Source organism: Protopterus annectens, chromosome 6.part0, assembly GCF_019279795.1.
Source record: "Protopterus annectens isolate FY-2018-M chromosome 6.part0, PAN1.0, whole genome shotgun sequence".
Classification (NCBI taxonomy): domain Eukaryota; kingdom Metazoa; phylum Chordata; order Ceratodontiformes; family Protopteridae; genus Protopterus; species Protopterus annectens.
This window is the reverse complement of record NC_056737.1, coordinates 1734825521-1734831537: the sequence shown is the minus strand read 5'-3', so window position 1 is coordinate 1734831537 and position 6017 is coordinate 1734825521.

Here is a 6017-nt window from a genome sequence, read left to right as displayed (position 1 = left end):
GAATCAGAATTGCCTACACATAATAAGACCTACTGAGTCTAATTATGGTAGCTGCCAAACCAAAAAAACAGTTAGTAGAAAATGGAAATCAAAGTCTAAACCAATTTTACTAGAAGGAGTGAATATAGTAACACAGATAAAACACTGGAATTAAGATATTTAGAAGAGTAGGAGCAAACTACATAGGGAAAAAATGGGAATTGCTGAGGAGGAATGAGGTTTAAAAGAAGGCAAGATTTGAATGAGCTATGTAATTTGTGACTGACAATGACTGAATAGATTATAAATAATATGTGATGTATAATGTTTGCAACTACAATTATATCAAAATGGTTTGTTTTCATTTATTTAAATGTATGATTTCCTATGTCATACGTGATAATTTAATAAAGATGTTTCTTGTTTAAAAAATAAAATAAAATTCTATCAGCTCTATACTTTAGTCAGAACTGAAATAATGTTTTGCAACAGTTTTGTATTTGTAATGCATATTAATTAAGATGTTTAAACCATATAAAATTTAACAAGTGTCAGAGATTTTGATGTGTGTTTACAAGTAGAGATTTTTATTATTTGGACAAGTGAAAATAATGTTTAATACCCTGTTATGTAAAATACTACAAACCAGAAGGTTTTATATACAGCAGCACACAGTGTGTTCTGCTGGTTATGAAAACAGCCAAGTTTATTATTTTATTCTCTTTAAAACATTTCACTGAAGAAACTTTGAAGTCAGATTACTCCTATAGTATATAGGAAGTCAGACTTCATTATTTTAAATCAATGAAATGAAATCTTGAGTTATTTCAAGGAACCAATTTAATGAATACATACATTTGCAGTATGCATGCATTTTTGTTACAACTCAGGTTGAATGGACATGCTACATTTATGCAGTAGGTTTAATGAACAGATACTTTTGAAGTATTTGTGAGACAGATTACTGCTTTTCAGCAGCACAAATTATGTCTTCACCTGCTTTTTAAGTGAAAAAAATAAATGTAAGCAGTAAGAAAAGTGCTTATAAGATGTTGGGGTTGGCTGATAGCATACTCACGCACAAAGAATTACCTAAAATATTATTTACTTACCTAGTTACATGGAAATGAACATTACTGTAACAGACAAAAGTTGAGAAAGTTATGAAGTAACAAATAATTGTATTTATGGCAATATTTGTTCAGTTACTCTTTTCTAGTTCAAACAACATCAACTGAGAGTTGTAACTAATGTAAAGTAATAGAAACCATTACTTTTCAAACAGAACTTAAAACTTAAACCAGTGGGCACAGGAAGCTGTATTAGTGTTTCAAAACAACCGAATGATGAACAAAATAAGTTATATTACAGTATACGGCCTGCAGTTATGTGTCAGTTGCTAGCATATGTAAAAGCAAAATAAGCATACATCCATATATCATCATCAAAAATTAGAAAGTGATACAACAGCAATTTCTTATAGTACCTGTGATGCCCGTGCCCTGGCCCAGCAATCAAGGAGTCTCAATCCTCACCACTAACACCAGAGAGGGTGTCTGATATAGGAGAAAAAGATAAATACTCACAGTAAAGTGCAATTTCCCTTAAGAGCACACAGAGATCACAGTCAGTCCGGGCTGGTCGCTCCCTTGCTCTCCAGGTCCCCAATAAGACTCCCCACTGGCACAGCTATAGGGTCCAGATCTCAGCCTAGCTGGCAAGCTAAATTCCAGTACCCTCTCTGTCCAACCAGTGCTTCGTGTCCCTGCCCAAGTAGCTGACACACACACACTTTGAGATAAGTATTTATACAACTTCACAGACACTCCTGGGAAAGGCTGACACAGATTCTCCAGCTGTGCCCCTATACTCAGACTATACAGTAGTAATTCCTGCCACCACCACCAGCTAATAATTATCAGCTACCCAAAGGTTAAAAGGTTGTCCAATTATTACTGTGCAATATTAGTATCCAATAGTAGTGTAACTTAAGCAATCAAGGCTTTATTGGAAGAGCTTAGTACAGGATCACTTATAAGCATGCAATGTACTCTAGAGCTTAATTTATCTCTACATAAGCCAGCCACAGTTGAAAAGGGTTTAAAAAGTTTAATAATAAATACTAAAAACACAAGACAATACTACTACACCACAGTGCTATTCAAGAGTTCAGAGATCACACAGAAACCTAAAATAATTCAGTAGTGCAGTTCTGACATAACAGAAAAACACTTAGTCAAATATTTTCTAATTCCTGGCTACTTTTAGGAGAAAACACAGTTCTAACATACTACGTACATAAAGAGAGCATAAGACAGTGCTGAGTTGAATAGTCAGACAAAAATGCTTACAGTCTCTCTCTGAGCAATAGTTTTTAAAATCACTAACAAACATTTCTGTGGGGCCCTCCCAGATTACATCATTCTCATTTAATTCCCATTACATAATTTCTTTGACACTTAGCCTGGAGTTCCCAGGCCAACAGGCTACATTATCTAGCAAGCTAACACCTGCTCAGGATGCTACAACAATAAAAGACATTTCACATGACATTTCCAACTTTGTCCAGGTTGTTTGTGAAAATATTCAAGCACTGCACCTAGAATTGACCCTTGTGGTACACCAATGGAAACAGGGACAAATGGAGATAGGTCCTGATTCCATTTTATGGCCTGTTGTCTGTTGGAGAGAGAGCTACAGAACCAAGTAAGAGCTGAATGAGATAGTGATAGGGAAGATAGTTCATTGATTAGGAGTTGATGAAATACCATGTGTCAAATGCTTTTGACAGATCCAGGAACAGGAAGGGTATTAGGTCACCATTGTTTCTGTCAGGGGCGGCTCGTGGCATAGGGCTGCCGGAAAAATAATAAGAAAAAAAAAAAAAAAAAATTTTTTTTTTTAAAAAATTCTCGCTAAAGCGCATATATAGACCGAGTCCTCACTTATCGTCTATGTCGCGTACTCAAAGGGAAACCGGCCCCCCCAGGGGGGGACACAGGAGCGATCTGTGCACTTTTACAGTGCACAGACCTGCCAGATGGGGAGCCAGTCCTGCAGAAAGACAGCAGGGACTCGGGAGGACAGAGCCTTAGAGATCTCGGTCCGTCGAAGGGGGATTGGGGGATGGGATCGTCTTCAGTATATTTGGGAAGGAAGGATGTATGTAGACGTTAACTCTGGATGTATTGAATTTCACAGGTTTCTGAATGTTTAATTCCTTGCAGATTTTTGATGGTGCAGTGGTGGTATTGTTGCCTCTCACAGCTATAGGTTTTGGGTTTGATTGGTGTTTATGGTCTCTGAAAAAACATTTTTGAAGGTCATTTTTGATAGTTGAGGTAGGTATTTGGGGAAATAAAAGAGAGGGGTATTGTGACCATTGGTGGGGATAGAGAGATGGGAGGGTGGATTAGATTCTAGTAGAGTGAGAAAAGATTGAATGAAGTGTGTATTGAATTGGGTGACTATGTGGCCTGTGTCATTGTTTGTGGTAGGAGATGGGGTGGTGGTTTGATAGAGGTAGAGTAGAGTTTTATAGTCGTCCAGAACTGCTTGGGATTGTGGTGATGTCTGCCTTATAGTGAGTGAAAGAATGCAGTTGTATCTAGTTTGACCTGTTGTTCACACCAGTTTTTAAATTGTCTAAAAATGTGCCACTTTTATGGTGTTTTATCTTTATTCCATGCCTTCCAGGCTTTGTCTCTGTTTAGCAAAGGCTGTTTAGTTTCTTTATTGAGCCATGGAGCAGGGTTGATTTTAGTTCTTTTTGATCTTATGAGAGTTAACCCTTTTATTATGTTTATAGGTTCATATGTTAGTACTAAGCTAACTGCCCTTGTGAGCCATTTTAAGCTTAGCCAATTATCCCTTGTGAGATTCTAACCCTGCACCTTGTGTTTGTAAGGCAAACACCTTACCCATTAGGCCACCTTCCTGTGTTATTGAAATAAATGGTTAGCAGCATCTTCTAGTGGTAGTTTTTTAGAGTATTCCATTTGTATTGGGAGAGGTAGTTTATAAAGGTGTCTTTGTTAAACGATGAAAGTATACATACTTATTTTAATACTGATGTTTATCTTGTGATAAATGTGGGGAAATGGTCACAGATATCTGTGAGACAGCCAAATGTGTTTATGTTTGAAGGTGAGGTGGTAAGGGTTCATTCTAGTAATGAGTGCCTGTTGCTGTGTTTGTTGATTTTACTGGGTGAAGTGATTACTTGAGTGAAATTGAATAGGTTAATAAAGAGGGTATGGGAATCAGCATTTACAAGTAAATAGTCTGTATTCACACCCCCAGGTATAATAGTTTATTTATTTACATTAGTGGAACACAATTGGTGGATGTCTTTGAGAATGGGAATGTTGTTTCCTTGGGAATATATATGGCAGCAATGCCCAGAGTTTTGTGCTTGTTCAGGTGTAGGAGAGTAATAGATATTTCTGTGTTGGGATTGTTGGGTTGAAACAGTGGATATCTGGTGATGTTTAGTGTGTTTTTAAAAAAAGTATTTTAACCCTTCCAGCTTTTTTGTGTACTATATCATTTCTTATTACACTGTTTCCTGGGGGAAGGATTTCTTCATTTTTAATGTTTAGTTTTAGCCAAGTTACAGTGATGTTTAGAATGTCTGGGCTGTGTGCTGCACTGCATGCATGGAGATCTGGAATTTTGTTGTAGATCCTTCTGAGGTTTATGTGCATTAATAGTCAAGTTATCCAGTTGCCATTTTAAGGTACATAATGTATCAGACTACTTAATGTAAAACAGAACTCTATTCTAGAGGAGGAGAATAGTGTCATGAACCAATGACTCCACCATAGTTTACTTATTTGTTGATGAAGGTTTAGATCCCTGGTTCTGGTATTTGTGGGACTATCTAATTTATGAAGATAGAACATATCCAAGATCACGGGGTCCTTAAGGGCATGGAAGGCAAGGAATAGATCTCCCCTAAGCAACCTATTAGATGCTGAATAAAGGAACAATGTTTCCAGTCTTTTATTTTTAAGTTAATGATCTTTGTTAGGAAACCCTGAGGTATTTCTAGTTGTTTGATATGTCTAGTGAAGTACTTTCCAAAAGGGGCACTGTATTCAATAACTGGCATAATCAATGGTGAGCATAAGTGGACAATGACCTCTTTAAATCTGGATGGCATTTCTTTGGCAATTAGCTGCACCAAGTAGAAGGGCTTTCTGGCTATAGTTGTTATACGATAATTAACGGTGAGAACATTATCATCCCAAGTTCCAAGTACTTAAACAACATTCTCATGTTCGAGTGAGGCATTGTCTATCATGAATGCTGGGGGAGGGGAGATCTACCAAATGTGACAATATTGTATTTTTGATTCCATTTTTTTTGGGGGGGGCATGATAATGCCTCTGCTTCATTGTGACAGCCATTCTCAGTGCTCCTACTGGTCACTGCTCTACACTGGACTAACACAAATTTTCAGTCAGGGACAGCACTGATTCTAAGGGCATTCTGGGGATGTTGGTGGTGCTGTCCTACATCTGCCAGGTGGATTTTTCATTTAAGGACTACCTCTAGTTTCCCCTCTTTCCGTCTGATCATATGGTTGCATTGTGGGGTCAGGACTTCAATAAGAGTATACGCCATCTCACTATACCTCATCAAAAGCTCAACCTTGCTCTCACCCTAATCCCCTCTTAGAATGTCCTCTCCCCTGCACACATTTCAGCCTTCCTCAAAGATGTCAAAGTGAATGCCTACCTAACCCCTCCGACCATGAGATGCACATGCCACCATCCCAACCTGCTGCTCTGTCAGACGTCTAAGCTGTAATCAGAGCTTTATCCCTCTACACCACCAAAGCACTCCCATTCAATCCCATTTTAGTACATTAAGTATTTATGACTGCTAATTCTTGTTGAAAAGCTTGGTGTCAGAGGAGGACTTGAAAATGAATCCCAATTAAAGGTCATCTGTAAACCTGCTTAGCCAGATATCTTGATTCATGGTTTGGAGATCAAAAAGTAAATGCTGAATGAAAGAGTTTCCAATGCTGA